The 16,900-nt window shown below is 39.3% G+C and overlaps 1 protein-coding gene across 2 annotated transcripts in view; it reads left to right on the plus strand.

Moving 5' to 3' along the window:
* The first annotated feature begins 7,048 nt into the window (after positions 1-7,048).
* sema6cb (semaphorin 6Cb) overlaps positions 7,049-16,900 on the plus strand; it is a 160,234-nt gene continuing 150,382 nt past the window's right edge. For both annotated transcript variants that reach the window (XM_079837110.1, XM_079837111.1), the window contains exon 1: positions 7,049-7,265. The gene's annotated coding sequence lies outside the window, so the exon portion shown is untranslated. The remainder of the gene's footprint in view (positions 7,266-16,900) is intronic.

Consider the following 16,900-nt stretch of genomic DNA (forward strand, 5'->3'; position numbering starts at 1 on the left):
CTCTTGTCTCAGTTGCCCTTGAGTGTCTTTGCTCCCCTGAGGCCACAAAAGATCACCGTCTGAATGTTATGTTGTAGCTACTTTGTTCATTGCACATGTATTTTTAGACTTTTAGACTGCTCCTTGTGTGGTTTTATATGACTATTAGTATACCTGCATGACTAGACTACAGCTTAATCATGGATCTGGTCAGGAGTTAACTTTTATTTTATTTTTAAATTGGAATTAAATGAGCATCCTTTGCTAAGAAGGCAACTGCTTGGAAGAAATAAAGTCTAAAGTGCTGACAGCAATAAAGCACCACCTAAGAATATAATATAGCCTACTTTATTAACTGATTATGACTAAATGTATTTCTGTAAAGTCGTTTTTAATGTCCTCGTCTGCTAAATAGAACAAGGAATTAAGGGGGATTGAAGAGGGATTAGAATTTAGAGAGTAAGTTGCACTGCATTGAGATGAATGTGTTGAAACTGACAGTTAGTAAGATGTCTTGTCTAGTTGCTGGAGATTAAGGTGTGTTGTGTGCTAATGTCATTTGTGGATTCCTTTGGCAAACTCCTTGCTATTGGGATGTACTTCAGGTGCCTTGTTATTTAAAATGCTCCAATCACAAGGAATCACATTCTTCTTGATCTTTTGAGATGAAAGAGTTCAAAACGCACTGTAACTTTCAGAACACAAAACTTCCTTGCCAGTGGAAAAAAAGGCATTTGAAAAGGGGTAAATGGCACCCCAGCTAACAAAAAGAAAATGTCAGAACGTTTTGCTGACATAAGTTATGAAAACGGTATTTCATTTAGTCACCCTCAAGTTGTTTCAAATCTGTGTAAATTTCTTTGTTCTGCTGAACACAAAGGAAGATATTTGGAAGAATGTTTGTAACCAAGCAGATCTCAGCAGCCATTGACAACCATAGTGGGAAAAAATACTATGATAGCAATGGCTACTGGGATCTGCTTGGTTCCTTTGTGTTCAGCAGAAAGAAATTCATACAGGTTTGGAACAACTTGAGGGGGAGTAATGCTGGCAGAATTTTCATTTTTGGGTGAACTATCCCTTTAAATGTTTAAAATGTCCAGTTTTTTTTCATGTACTAAGAACATTACGAGAATGTATTTTAACTATGAAAACATTATAAGACTGTTTCAAAAACCTTATTTCAGAAACGTCTTTTTATGATTTACACTAACTACACTATTTACACTGATATTTTTTTTTTACTAACTTTTACATAACGCTAGTGAAAGTTATGGGAACGTTTCCCTGTTAGCTGGGTCATTCTGTATTTTCACAACTTCTTGGCTTAAGACAGATACTGTACATTTGAGCACATGGCCATACACCTCCACACACCAGCGATACCTCAGTATTCACAAATGCTGCCTGTCCATTGAGGGTGAAGTAGCAGGAGGAAGTAGGATAGAAACTGTCATTCCAAACACTAGACAATCTGATAAGAGTTTAATGTGGGAAAGTCTGACTAACCTTGTGCTTCTCCTGACCTTCCGCTCTGCATTCCCTTCTGAAGAATCTCAATTTTAGGAAAGAGTGGTTTAATTTTAACAACAGCCGCTTTTCACTGAGGAATGGTTCCAGCTATATTTCCACTTGAGCTTGGTTCAGCATGGCACGATTACAAACCATTCTTTGCCCCCACAATGCACCGCAACAACCAGGGAGCATCGATGCAATGCTCCTTTACCAGAAATTACGTCACATTTATGAAACACGAAACATAAAAGGCACAAGCCAACTCAATAAGTGGCGTGACGTGAAGCCAAGTATCGTGTCCCATATTTGGAATTTGTGCTCTGCATTTCACCCATCCCAGCGCTCACACAGCAGCGAGTATTGCAAACACATACCTAGAGGAGTAGGTAGCCATTTTGTTTGCGTCACCTAGGGAGCGATTGAGGGTTAGGTGCCTTGCTCAAGGTCACCTCAGTTGTGGGTAAGGAGAGTGGAAGAGAGCACTGTTCATTCACTCCCCCCACCTACATTTCCTGCCGTTTGACTCGAATCTGCAATCTTCAGGTTACAAGTCCAACTCTTTAACCATTAGCCACAACTCTCCAATAAATATAGGCAATATGAAGGCAAACTGTTCGGTAGATAGATAGTGAACACATCTAGTGAACGTTTTTTAAAATTAATAATCAGCTTAAATGTTGTAAAAATATATAACAGAACATATGTTTATGAAACTGGTTGTTATTGTCTGCATTGTGTGTTTTGTTAAACACGGGACAGCAGGCGGCACTTTCGCGCCTCTCTGATATGAAGGAACGCATAAGCAGCCTCTGAGTGAATTGCCCTTAATGTTCTCTATAAAATAAATATGATGTACACATCACCCTGTGCTCTCATTTCCATTTATTTAGCAGGAGACAAAATATAACTCAAAAAGGGTCAATAGAATTTAATAGAAAGTAATATAGTTAAATATTATTGTCCCCAACTGAGCAAGCCAAAAGCCGATGGTGGCAAGGAACCCAAACTCCATGACATAATGGAGAAAAAATCCTTGGGAGAAACCAGACTCAGTCGGGGTGCCCGTTCTCCTCTGGCCAAACGAACAAACAGTGAATGATAATGATTCAGGCAACATTACAAATCAGAAGTCATATTAGATCGAAACATTCAGAGTAGTTGTCCAGTTCCATCTGCTTGAAGATCGGAGTCATGAGGCCATCACAGGGGAGAGTCTAGTTGACACAGTCTCTGCTGACACTTCAAGGCTGCGTTTGTCGCGTCTAGGTGCAGGTCCACCATCTGATCTGGATACGGCCCGGATCCGGCAGACAACAGTAAACCTCGGGATTAACAGAGACACTAATATTAGCGTAGCTGCCATACATCAGGTGTTATGGGAAGTGTTCCCGGTTCCAGCCGACCTAGTTAATACAGCCTAAAACGATAATTTAACTGATTTGAATAATATAAATTGATAATGATCTATGTGTATGCCATAGAAAAGAGATGTGTTTTAATCTAGATTTAAACTGACAGAGTGTGTCTGCTTCCCGAACAGTGCTAGGAAGACTGTTCCAGAGTTTAGGTGCTAAATAGGAAAAGGATTGACCGCCAGCAGATGATTTTGATATTCTCTGTATTATCAACTGGCCAGAATTTTGAGAACGCAATAGACGTGGTGGAGTATAATGTGTTAAGAGCTCGCTCAAGTACTGGGGAGCTAAACCATTTAGTGCTTTGTCAGTAATTAGCAAAATTTTAAAATTGATACAAATGTTTAATAGGGAGCCAGTGCAGTGTTGACAGAACCGGGCTAATATGGTCATACTTCCTGGTTCTAGTAAGAACTTGAGCTGCTGGGTTTTGGACCAGCTGGAGTTTATTTGTTAAGCGAGCAGGGCAACCATCATTTAAAGATTAAATTAGATTATCAGAAACCAATTTAAACCCTCTTCCATTCAGTTACAATGGAAAAGGGAAGAGGAGGAGACAGAACAGGAAATTATGTTAGCTCATGACATCACAACTATTAAAGGGGAAAGCACTCATTTCCATCAGGCAGCTACTGTATATCAGGTATATGTCAATTAACAATTTTGTGTGAATTCTAATAAACAATTTAACAGTATAATTTCTATACATGTTACATTTACACAGCATAACAAATAATATCAAAAAGATATAGGTCCTGCCTGTTGTTGATTGATACAGTGGTGATGTTCTACAACAACATAGAACAACATGATGTTGAAAAAACGATGACAGAATTTCCATTTTGTGGTGAACCATCCCTTTTAGTGTTGTTAATGTTAACTAAAACTGTACAAAAAATATTAATTCATTAAAATAAAGCTGAAATAATATAAACAGTTAATGAGGAACTTAAACATTAATTCAAAAAAAATAAAATTAACATGGATTAAAATTTAAATACAAATAAATTAATTAAAGCTAAATAGAAAATAAAAAGACTAATACAAATTACAAAAGCACGTGAGACAATTCTTAAAACTTAAACTAAAAAGTTTAAAAAATGTGTAAAACATTAGTAAATACTAAATAATACGAAAATAGCCCCAATCCCTTAAAATGGTCCAAAATGGTCTGTTTAAAGGTTAGAGAGGTAGAAAAATGGTCATTAAAAGACAAAAAGACTTTACTAACATCATAAGTGGACCTTGGGGAAGAAATAAATAGTACAAATGTGTGACATGACCCCTTTAATCATAACTTTTTATGTTTTTGTGAGATTAATGTGGAAACGCACCACTGCAGTAATCTGCAACCGTGCAGTTTGTAATATTCAGATGTCTCAATAAGACACCTTTAATGTTCTGATCAAGGCACAGTGTTCACATTCTCAGTTGCTGTGTGTGTTTCCAGGAACAGAGTCATTTGGATCACAAACCACATGATTTGCTACAGAGATGATGACAGCAACAGGATGTGTAGCCAGCGTGTCTGTGTCTGTTTGTGTGCTGGATTATAAACACAGCGCGGGTAGGTCATATGATAAACCACATAGCACTTTGAGGTTTGTGTCCATGTTGTTAATGATAGTGAAGAGTGAGTGTTAGAAGGAATGTTAACATCTTAAAGTTTCAGTGACATTTAATGCCTCAGACGCTGTAGTTTATTTACACTGAGAGAAGTAAATCCGGTTGAAATTCGTACTGATCTAAATTCGATTTGTTTGTATGGAAATCGATGTGTATGGATCTACTTAAAGGGGCTATATGCAACTTTTCCCCCAAAATAAACGTAACAATAGCCTTTTTATTTTACCATTTATGACTCAAACATCTCCTGATGAACATACTGACACCTTGTCCGCTCACAGTGGGTGCACCTATAAGCCTGTATCCTATTTTTCCTATTTTCTGGCGGGTCGTTTTTTTCCCGCGCTGTCTGTGGATGTGACTTCACCACCGCTGCGAGAGCGAGCAGAAAATAAGAGCAGTTCTGTTTTTTGGCCACAGGTGTCAGTCGCGAGTTTAAATTTCAGAAAAACGCATATAGCCCCTTTAATAATTCATGGCATTTTCAATATTCTGAATAAATGTTTTAGCCTAAAATATTACAGTATGAACAATGTCTTTGAACCAGACGGTACGAATCTAAATTCAAATCAGATTCTATCACAAATTGGTATTCAAGTGCCTTTGTTTTGATGATCCATGACACCCTCGGAATCAGATAAAGTCAAGACATAAGGATCAAAAGAAACAGAAGCAATTAAAAGGGAACCTTTGTAAAAAATAGTCTTGCATTCACAACCCCCTGACCACGATAGCTGGTTGAGAGGAAGAAAGACAGAAAGCACGTTAAAGATTTTGTCAGCATCCATTACAGAAGAGTGAGCAGTCAAAGGATATAGAAGAGCTTTATCCGCACTGAATGAATTTGGATCTTTTTCTTTTCCAGAGAGCTCACCACAGTTACTGGGCTTTTAGCAAACATCCAACTGCCAAAGAAAATTACAGATAAATCTGTCTGTAAATATGCCAAACCAACCAAAAACCCACAGAGTCCGTGAAAAGCATGACAAAGCAAAACACAACGATAATTTCACAGTTTGCTCTTAAACATTTTAAACTCTTTGCCATGTTGGGAATTATTAATGTTCATGGTTCAACTCTCCCCATATTTTTTTTTACTCATTTCTCTGCCCTACACTTTACCTGTAGTTTTTCATATGGTCTACTACCCAAACCACCACCCCACCCCCTCAAAAAAATCACCAATGACATACAGATGGATTTTAGAGCTATAACTTAACCCTTGCATAGTGACTGTGCGTGTTATTTTTCCCTTTTATGTTTTATTTATGGCACAAAAATAAATAACATGTAAATGAAAGGGAAAAAATATGTTCAACATCACATGGACGTGGACTTTAATGTCTGACCACTGCAGAACGCCCAGGTTTTATGTTCCATGGCTAAGCTCTGTTGGAAATCTCCTGTCAAGGGAGAACTGAGCTCTCTAAAAGTGCCCACTGAACCAAGTTGATCTCCTCTCAGCTTTAGTCCAGAGAACCTCTGTGACCAAAAACCACACTTTTGAATGTTTGTTCTTCAAAGTATATGCCTATGAGGATCAGAAAATAACCAGGACCATGGTCCAAAATATATATAAACATGTTAAATATTTGTGGAATTTTTGACCAATTTTTTTTTCAAGATTATTTGATGAATATAAAGTTAAAAAGAACAGCATTTATCTGAAATAGAAAGCTTTTGTAAAATTGTACACAATAGCAGAGCATTTATTATGTTATGAAGTGCATTATTTACAAATATATTTGTATGTGATGTTGATGTGAATTTATTGGTAACAGCCATAATTTGTCATTTTGTATTGAAGATGTTTTGAATTGACTCATTTTAAAGTTTAAACAGAAGTGGCAATTTTCTTTTATTTTTTTCTGACTTAATTTTGTCCATCAGAAATGAATTGGATCGTTAGATCGCTGTGGTTTGCTATTGCTTGCTGTGATCTCATGTGAGTGACAGGTTGTCCCGCCCTCGCGGAAGTGAACACGTCATCAGAGAAGAGATGTTGCTGCAAGAGGGATATGAAGATTTTGATGAAAATTTAAAATATCGCGGCACAGATACTTCCATATCCATTAAAAGAAGTGTCAACTTTGATTTCATGGTGACTTTAAGTAGCCCATTTGACATAGCTACTCAATGCATGGTCTACACCATGTTTTTGTGGTTAGAAAAATCCCTTGTGAAAAGAAAAAAAAAAATGTTTGTGTAGGCTATGGTACGAGCCACACATCCACTATTGGAACAAATGGCTTCATTTTATGAGGTAACTCAAAATGCTATTACCTCATTCACTACTGGCCATCGGACTCTTTCTGGACAGCTGTTTTGGACATTTAGTCATGTACAACGATCTACAGTTCAAACAGTTCACGTTTTGGGCGGGCTTATGAGAAACTTTTAAAGAGAACCATCAAAACAGTTCGGCGAATACTGATTGGACAAGCGACCTGTCACTCGAAAACCAGGGGTGTGGCCTGGGAGCGATCGTTCGCAATGTAATAGAGTTTTAGCGCAGTCTTGCTTTTTCATAGGCGTGTGTCAACTGTGTGTGCCAAGGGGTGCTCCGCACTCACCAATGCGATTAATGAAGACAATGAACCAATTGAGGGGACACTAAACTAACAACCTGCTTTTCCGTTTCGTCTGTGTTTTAATACGGACGAGCTTCGCGTCTGCAAGGAATCAACCCTCTGCGCGAGCACAAAGGGAAATTAAAAAAAGGAAGCAAAGGTAAATGAGCTGGTTTTCTCCTTTGTTAGAAGTTTTTTTTCTTCGTGTCTGTTTATATGATTTGAACTCTGGCCGTGACAGCCAGCGAAGTTTGTGTAGGATGGAAACACACTGCGATATTTTGCACATGTTTGGGGGAAAATAAGCAGGTATCGTTCCAGGTCGGTAAATATTGCAGTCAGTGCCTATGTGAAGGCAGCCTTTATTGCTAGAGACAGTGCGTTTCTGATCTGATTTACAGCTCATAATTGTATTTTTTTGCTAGTTTTGGGTTCAGACGTTTATACTCTACATGTAGGGTCTTCATTGCACACCTAAATATCAAAACCGCTGGGTTGTCGACCTACAATATTTCTAATGCTGTGACATAGTTGTTGACGACAACGTAGAACACGCATTGGTCATGTTGATAAGAAACATATAATGACGTGAAGTATCTCCGTTGTCCATTTAAACCTGTAGTGTTTGCACGTGAAACACTTCTCTTGTCTGCGGTTACAAGCTTTGCACGAAAGCGTTCAGTTGTTTGGATAACACGGGCAGCACTGGATGGTAGAGCACACGGAGAGAGTTGTCCTGGTCCAGAAAGATGGACATGCTGGTTTTGGACTGCTGGTCGGTGGTTTTAGAGTAGTTTGGCCTTAGGCACGGAACTGAAAGTGCAGCAGGCAGTTCATTCAGTGTTGCGCACCTTTACCAACAGTGTGGCGGCCAATTAATTACCCTTCCGAACATTTACCGTGGTTATAGTGCAGAAATTAAATACTTAAATGATTATTTCAGCGGAACAGATAGTAGCCTAAATAAACGTAATATCAATATCCAAACCTTTTTATGTCGTTTAGTTTTATTTCTTTTTATGACAGCGACACCGAAATATCAGAGTTGTAGGCTACTTGTTGTCATTAAACCAGATTCCATTACAGTTGAATTTCACTATTCTCGATATCAGCAGATCTAATTGGCTATTGATCACGATCCTGACTATTTCCTAAAGTGCAAATGTAATATTTTCAATCAAAATAACAGGTAGCCTTGGCTTCGACTATTTTTCAGTCAAGTTTATTACTTCAGTAAACAAAATGAAGATCGAACAAAGAAAGCCATTAGGAGCAAAGAGTGCGTGACGTTTCCAGTGTCTAACTGTAGGCTTATTAATGCTAACGCTTTAAAGTTACCCAGATGAGAGCAGTGCCAGTGAGGTAGTGATTGTGTTTTTTTTTTCCTTTGCCAATATTTTTTGAGTATTATTAATGACATAATTGACTGCGGGAGATTTAGGCTGCGTTTACACTGCAGGATCTATGCACAAATCTGTTTTGACACATACATTTTTTTTTCATCCTGTCTGTGTACATTCACTTGAGACAAAAGCTGACTGTGTCCAATATCTTGCCAAGAACTGCATTTTGATGGAGAAGTGCATTTGACCGCGCAGTCGAATACGCAAGCAAACGCGTACGAGCGTTTAAAAGCAGCATTTTTAGCCTACTTGTAGCCTTCTTTTGACATCTTTAGTATGGTACTTTTGCCGAACAATGGTTACTATAGTTAGTTTAAATGTTACATTTGGTTAAATCGAAACACAACCTCTTCATAATAACGGGTAGCCTGTTTGTAACACTGCCAGATTTTTTTTTTTTTTTTTTTTTAAAGGACAATATTTGACCCCTGGCCCTGCAATTCATTTTCAGGGTTGTTATTTATCTATTATGAGGGTATTTTATAACTATATAAAACGCACAGTATGTCGTCCATTAAGTGAATCAATCAATAGAAATAAATTCTCGTTCTGAGCAATAATGACTGTCATCCATCAAATAGGCCTAAGTATCAAATACAAAAGCATCTGTTGTAATGTACAAGATATAACACAAACGCTTTACTTGAGTAGCCTACATTGCTGGTACCTTTTGCAATAGATCAGTTCACTACAGGGTCATGTTTTGCCCCCAGATTTTAAATATCTAGGGCATGTTTGTCACTTTCGATGGTGTTTTTGCCCTAAGCATCGCTTGATGTCTGACCCTGCTTTCTTAAAATGCTTTTTTCCCCTGATAAAATTCAACCGTAAGCAAGACTAAGAGTAGCTTGGAGGGTTCATCCCTCCGGGTGCAGGAGGTATATTTCTGGCGTCTACCCCGAGGTTGCCTTGAATCATCTAAAGTGTTATTGAATAATAAATAGCTCACTGAGCTATCATTAGACATTTTCCTGTGGTATTTTTTTTTCTTTTTTTTAAAAAACGTTTGATAACTGTTATTTAATAAGTAGGTTTGGTCCATAATTGCAATATAAGTGCCCTTAAAATATTCAACTAGTAATTCTGAAGTGGCCCAAGTAGAATTTTAATGGGTTCCAGTATGATGAATACAGGCAGAGAGTGTGATGGTTTCCACTTAAATAGCTTTCCTTTCTGCTTTGCTTCACTAATTTTAAGACTTTTAGATATTGTTTATGTTTTACAATTACCCTCGAATATACTGTTGACTTTCTTATTGTTTGAGCTCAACAGCTGTTATGTGTAAAATGTCTATGTATTTAATGGGACTGTCCAATCAAAAAAGAAAATTCTGTCAATATATTTACTCATCCATCCTCATGTCGTTCCACTTACTTTCTCTTGCTGAACACACACAAAAAAACATATTTTGAAGAACATTGTGGTCCAAAAAACATTGCTCGCAGATTGCTTTGGCTGTTTTACAGAGAATATTTCTCAATAATTTAACTGTAATTTTGAAGCAAAACAATCTTGCAGTAAAGTATGAGGTACATAAAAGTAAAGATACAGACATAGTCATTGTTTTGGTTAAAAGCCTGGTTTAATTATTCTCTATAATCGTTAACCTGCTTGTCTAGAAGGAGATCTTTGATAGTAGTCAGACATACACAGGACACAGGAGTCATTTTCCCTTTGAATTTACCTCAGCCCATCATGGCTGCCTCTAGGTAGTGTAATGATGCATAGAGCCTGGGTGTAATTTTATTTCCAATTTCCATTGCTGTAGTTTTGCCCTGAACGATGTTATGCTAGTGGTGCACCGTGGATGGCTATGTGCTCCTAATGGCTCTTAGGGTAATGAGAGCTAAAATAGGCTTGGTGCTATGTTTGGATCAAAGCTATCATCGACCTTTTGTTTTTTTACTTCCCTATTTCATCAGACTAGGACAATTTACTTTTGAGACTTGTTACCCTGCTTTAGTTATTCATAGACAATTTTATGATGGATTGAAACTCTAGAATGGAACAAATGCAATTCAGTTCATTCTCTACATTTGAATGTGGACTAAACAACCATCGTCTACCTGTTCTGGACCGGCTGGGAGACACAATAGATCGCTTTCAATTAGTTACTCTAGGGAGTTCACTCCGCACTATAATGGCCCCTCATATTTCATGTTGATTGTTGTAACCCGTAGCAACAGTGTAGGCAATAGCTGGAAGATGCACCTGGAGAGGAGGGTTATGAGGCAGTTGGGGTGCAGTGGAATGAGAACTGTTGTTCCTGCCTGGCTGCCTAAGTCCAGCGAGGGGTCTCATACCCCTGGGGAGTGAATTATTACCTGTCAAACCTAGGGCCTCGGCATCATCCATTACGCAGCCCTCTTGCAGGGGCAGCCAACATGGCAGTGCGATCAGTGGGCCTTGGCCTTCAAACCTGGCCACTTCTCTCTGGGTGGGTACAACTTGGGGGCATTCCAGCTATTATGAACCTCTTTGGAAGTTGGGAGTCCTTGCATTATACAAATACAGGAATGCTAAAGGGCTGTACAGGCTTAAGATTTCAGCTGAGACGTCATGGCATCTCTGCCAGGCCTTCATAATCTGCTGTAATGAATGGCATCGTTGTGCTAAACTCTGTTATGAAGTAGTTGGCGGTCGATGATGCTTATTTGTCATGTTCACACTTAAAGGTGGGGTAAGCCATATCTTAACCGATGTAGAGATATCGTAACCGATTTTGCCATTTCAAATCACCAAAACAAACACGCTCCAACCCCAAAAGGGTCTCGCCCTTATTTTGATAGCTCCGCCCCACACATACGTACGCAACGCAGGCAACGTCTATGGCAGAATCTGCTGTGCCAGCCGGCCGTGGCTATGATGTCATCAATAAGTGAAAGCAATATGTGTTACTATGGTAATCCAGGTCGAATGTTCAATGAAAAAGTCATCCTTTACATCCCAAAAACACAAACACAGTTCTCATGAACAACTCGATAGCACGAGCACGACAGTCTCAACTAACGAATATATTACAATTATGACAAGATTAGAGGGTTATATCGATCACGAAACGAGGAACCAAAGGTAACAAACATATATTAGGAGTTTATTATCATACTTTTCGGACACACTGCAAGCTGACGCTTGAAACAGACAGTGGTTTATGGGATGTGGAAATGAATGGGTCTTTATAGCTGAAGTGAACGACGATACGATTGCAAATGGACAAACAAGCAAACATGACGCATGAGCATATTCAAGCAAAAGCCAGTATATACTCGCCTATCGAGAATGAATAAAGCATCCTTGGCGTCCGATTGCAGGCCTTAGCGCTCCTTGTTCTCTCCAGTGCTGGAAAGCTGATCCGATATTTACACGGGTCTACTTCTTGCGTGATCGTAAGCCTTCTTTTGTTCCACAGACATTTTCCACTTTTTTTTTTTATCTGCCATCTCTCGTCACTGTGTGTCGTGTCTTTTGAATAATGACCTGCACTAAGTGAGCTCTCTTATCCCCATCATTAATAGACACTCCCCTTACTGCTGATTGGCTACAAGTTTGTTTTGGTACTCGGCCCAAGACACTTTTCTAAAGCATTTAATATAGCTTGAATATAGCTTCAATATAGCTTACCCCACCTATAAGGTATTTCTGCTGAAATCGTCCAAGTACCAGTCCTATTCATACTCTAGTCTGAGGCAAGCCATGACACCTCCAGGATATTTTTAATGGGGTGGCCAGAAATCTTTGGGTGGCACAACAGAAAATCTGTAGCATGGCTGCTTGAAGCGCTACATTGTGATCAGCAGTAAATGCTGCTCGATCTGAAAGCCTGAGGGCGCTCTTGCGCAGAAACCCAAATATGCCCCGCAGAAATACAATAATGCACGTGATTTCAGAAAATCCATACTATCGCTGTAGCTGGATAAACAGAAGATTGATGATTAAACATGAACAATAAACACACAACCACAACAATTTATGGTTTATCTGAGTTCAAGTCGTCTTGGGTGTTTTTTATAATAATAAAGTATATTTATACTTCTATGAAATAGGTTGTGTGCCTTATTCTGTGTAAGAAGCCACATCTCACAGAAAGATGGTCAACTGTTGTTATGAAGTGAGTTTGGAATAAAAACATGTTATTAAATGTTGTTGGACAAGAGGTTCATAAAATCTTTTCATGTTTGGAAAGGTTTTTGATGCATGTTGCTTTTTCAAATGCACGTTATAAGCGACTCAAATCACGCAGTGCTTTCAGATGGAGCAGTATTTACTACTGATCACAAAGCCGTGCGCACAATTTTTGGACTGTACCCTATATGCAGCTGAGATTATGCATAGTAAAACTAGGTGTTGTAAGCTTCATATATGGTTGATTTGGGGATCAGACGGGTGTGGATATAGCCTGGCTCCGCCCTCCTACGTACTTCAGTACTTTTCTGGGATTTTTCCCAGAAAGTACTCTTTTTTTCCTTCAGGACTCTGTCTGGGATTGCGGTATATTCTCTGGTCTTCTCCAGTCAAATTTGAACTGGTCCAATCAGCGAACAGAGGGAGTGGCTGAGAACGATGATGTTGATGTTGTGCGCTAGTTCGAGATGACATGCGTCACGACCAAACGTTAGCGATTGATTGGTTATGGCAGATCCAGAGTGGCTCTGGGCAGATCCAATAGTTTTAAACTTCAACAGAGTACCCGCCTTCAAGGAAGTTAACGCTTGTCAATGGAAAGTGGCCAGACTCTGTACAAATGAAATGTACGAGAGTGGTAGGACCAGGCTAGTGTGGATATATGTATGCTCAATCTTCCGCTGAGTGGATTTCTAAATTGAATTTTGTGCAGGTTTTGACGTACAGTACAACTCTGAAAACTTTTCTGCATGGACAAGGCCCCTGATTTTTCCAGTGTTTCAGATCGTTTTGGGCGGAGGAAATTCGGTTTGTATTGTGACATAAAGTGGTTGATTCTTGTCTGAAAATGTGTAGATATTAAAATTCTTCTAAACTTTGTAACTGGGGGAAAAATGGCCAACCTTTAGAGGTGTTCGTTGAAGCATGTGCTTTCACTAGTAGTAGAACTAGCACTGGGCTTCAAAGCCTGGGTGAGTAAGCACTGAACCCAGTAAAATAAAAAAAAGTGTGATGCAAAACTGAGAGGGAGAACCAGTGTGTGTTGGACGTCACTTTGGACGAGTTACAGGCCTCAGCCCTCAGCTCCCTTCTGCCCTTGGACACACTGCCTGGCTTCCAGCAGATCTGTAAGCCATTTTTCTGAAACTTTAACCTCTTGTCAAACATCACGCGCAGAGCCACAGCAGCCACAGATGGAGAGAGACAGAGAACTGGCCACTCCTGCAAAGCACGCTGAGATGGAGTGTGTCCAGACACTACACAAAGACAGAGAGATGTTTGCAAATTAAGAGAGATTACACGCAGAAAAAGGAAAGGCCGATCGCTTGCTGAGTACAACAGCTTTGTTCATTACAAATTATTTTTCATTCATTTCCAACTGCGTAATGAGTTGCGTTTAGTTGCTGCAAGTTAAGACTTAAGACTAAAGGCCTGTACACACCGGGACGAATATCGCGCGCGCTTATCGCCAGCGTTTTTCGTGCCGTTTTTCGGCGCGTCTTGAGTGTTCACACCCAAGCGATTTTCACTGGCGCTGCGCCGAGTGAACGTGCACATTCAGTCGATGCGCTCCCGGTACACAAGATGGTGCTGCGGCACTTTAAGCCTCTGACACTCGCTTGTCACACAGAAGGAGAAGAGAGACAGTATTTACGTGCTTGCCAAAACCATAGACATATTATGTATATGGACAAAACCATTCACACACTTTTTGCTAACTGGCAAGCAGCATTAGCAGTTCATCTTCTTCTTTGTCTACTTACTACTTCTTCGTCGTATCAATGTGTGCTCGGCAAGACCGTTTTGTGCTTCAGCACCACCAAGTCGTGTTTTACTGTCACTTCAGCAGCTCCAGGCACGTGAACAAAAGCGCCGATCTCATTGGTCGGACAGTTTTTTACGCGCCGCGTCAAAATAAAAAAACGAACCTGAGGCGTTTTTTTTAAAAATGCCGCTTTTACGCCTGCCGTTTTGCGCGTCGGTGTGAACACTCATATTGGCGCCCATTGTTTAGTCCCGAGGCGTTAAACGTCGGCGATAAACGCGTGCGAAAATCGTCCCGGTGTGAACAGGCCTTAAGAGTTAAGAATAGATTTCAAAATCCTCATCACCAGCAGATGAGGAGGTCCAAAGCGAGTTTTTTTTTTTTGTTCCTTAATGGCTACATGACAGCGATTTTAAGTTTTTTTCTATCAAAAGATGTTGTCACTTAGATGGTGATTACAAGAATTACCTGAATTATATATTTTTTCTTATATTTTTAATTATATTTAATTTATTAGTAATACGAATGCACCTATAATAAAATTCGGAATAGAATGTTATGTTATGGCCTCTATATAATTTGTTTTTGTTAATGGTAGTTTTAAAATAAAGCACTACAAGTTAATTTGGGCGTCAAAATATTATAATAAACGCAAAGTATAATGTATCATTAGGAGATTTGCTCTATTACATTCAATAGTGTTTTTAATTAAATTATTAGTATTTTTTTGTGAGGTTTAGACAATGACAAAGGTAACTAAAGTATAAAATGTAGTGAAAATGAGCATGCACAATAAAATATAAATTTATGACTGATATATCTAATTTCATCTGAAGACCAATATGATACTGATATATATTGCACATCTACAATTAATAGCAGTTATAAACCCATGGTGTCTTTGAATAGCTCAGACATATGACCTTGGAAATATCATTACATTTTTTTTCTGTCAGTTCTATGAAAACAAAAGCACCGTGTAGATCACGTACTCACGCACGCATTGTGATTCATGAGGAAAGAAGTTGCTGCCTACACAAACTGTCATCTTTAAGAAAGCAAGGCTAGCTGAGTAATGAGAGCTAAATGGGTACTGAGTGATAACCATGTGAAATCGCTGAAGTGTGTCATTGTTTTTATTATTTCTTTTTTCTAGCGACTCTTCTTTCCACCTGATTATGGAGTCATGATTACTCCGTTTACCTCATTTGAATATTCAACCATATCCTCAGCCTCCAGACTCCACACAGACACCTTTTTGTACTCGTCACATTGGTATGCTAAATTTCCAAGCTGAGCTCACATCCATGGGCAAGTGTGTCCAGAACAGCTTTCCTCCCCAAACTGCCATCCAAAGCCACCACCACCCCGTCCTTCTCCCACCCCAACCTGCATTGCGAACTGCAGCTCTCTGTTTTAATTACTGTTCTCCATACATACAGGTTATTGATTGTCTTACTCCAGGGTGGTGGGCTTGGGGTTGCTCCAGATTGTGCTTTAAATGATCTCTTAATCACTTTATAATGGAACAACTCTTCCTGCTGCATTGATTAGCTGCTTGTGCTGGAATTGTTGTGAGCCTTCAACTTTCTAATCTGGTTTTAAACTCTCTGGGCTCCTTTATAATATGTTTATTTCCCAGAATGCCCCGGGAAGGACGTAATGTTAACCGTTCTTCCCACTTGTGGTGGAAGAAAAAGCATTGTTCATACATGGATAATCTGATATAGGATATTATGAAACCATTTATGTTGCTTTCATCACCCTCTAATGAATTTAGACGATGGAATCTGATTTCCTCCCGGGGATTTGCAATGCATCGCATTTTCAAAATCAACTAGTCGGCAGGTTGACTGAACTGGAAGCCCTGGATAATTAACCTGCTTTTGGGTTCACCTGATGGAAGATTGGATGGGTTTCTTACGGGGTGTTTACGTAAGACTGGTTATTGCATTGTGCACAACAGAAGGGGAGCAGGGGACTCGAGATGCACTTTTAAAATTGCCGGATACATTTAAACACACTTTTCCATGAGGGTTTAGTTGTGCAGATAAATAAAATACAACCGCTATTAAAAGTGCGGTATGTTGGATTGACATCTAGTGATCGAAATAGAAGTTCAAAATATTGTAGATCGTTGTTCACCCCACCCCCTCCTCCTCAGACTCTACGTTCACGCGGGTTGCCAGCTTGAGGAAACGCAACAGTAGCGAGTGCAATTAACTGTTCGCAAAGACCCGCCCCCTTTAGTTACTGTTGCTATGTCCAACAAGCCATGGCGCTCTCACACCACACACGTTCTGACGTAGAGAAAATACATCGCGGAGCAAAGAGGACACTGACAACACGCCGACAGACAGGACAGAGCAAGTTACTTTTGATATGAAACAAAGTCTCAACTTTGAAATTGTCATTTTTTAAAAAAGAAATTTAAACAATAAATACCGTTTTAGGGCTCTTTAATGTGTCGTGATCACTGTAGCGCCTCAGTTAAAGCAGCTTGTG

This window comes from Gobio gobio (genome assembly GCF_949357685.1).
Source record: "Gobio gobio genome assembly, chromosome: 15".
Lineage (NCBI taxonomy): Eukaryota > Metazoa > Chordata > Actinopteri > Cypriniformes > Gobionidae > Gobio > Gobio gobio.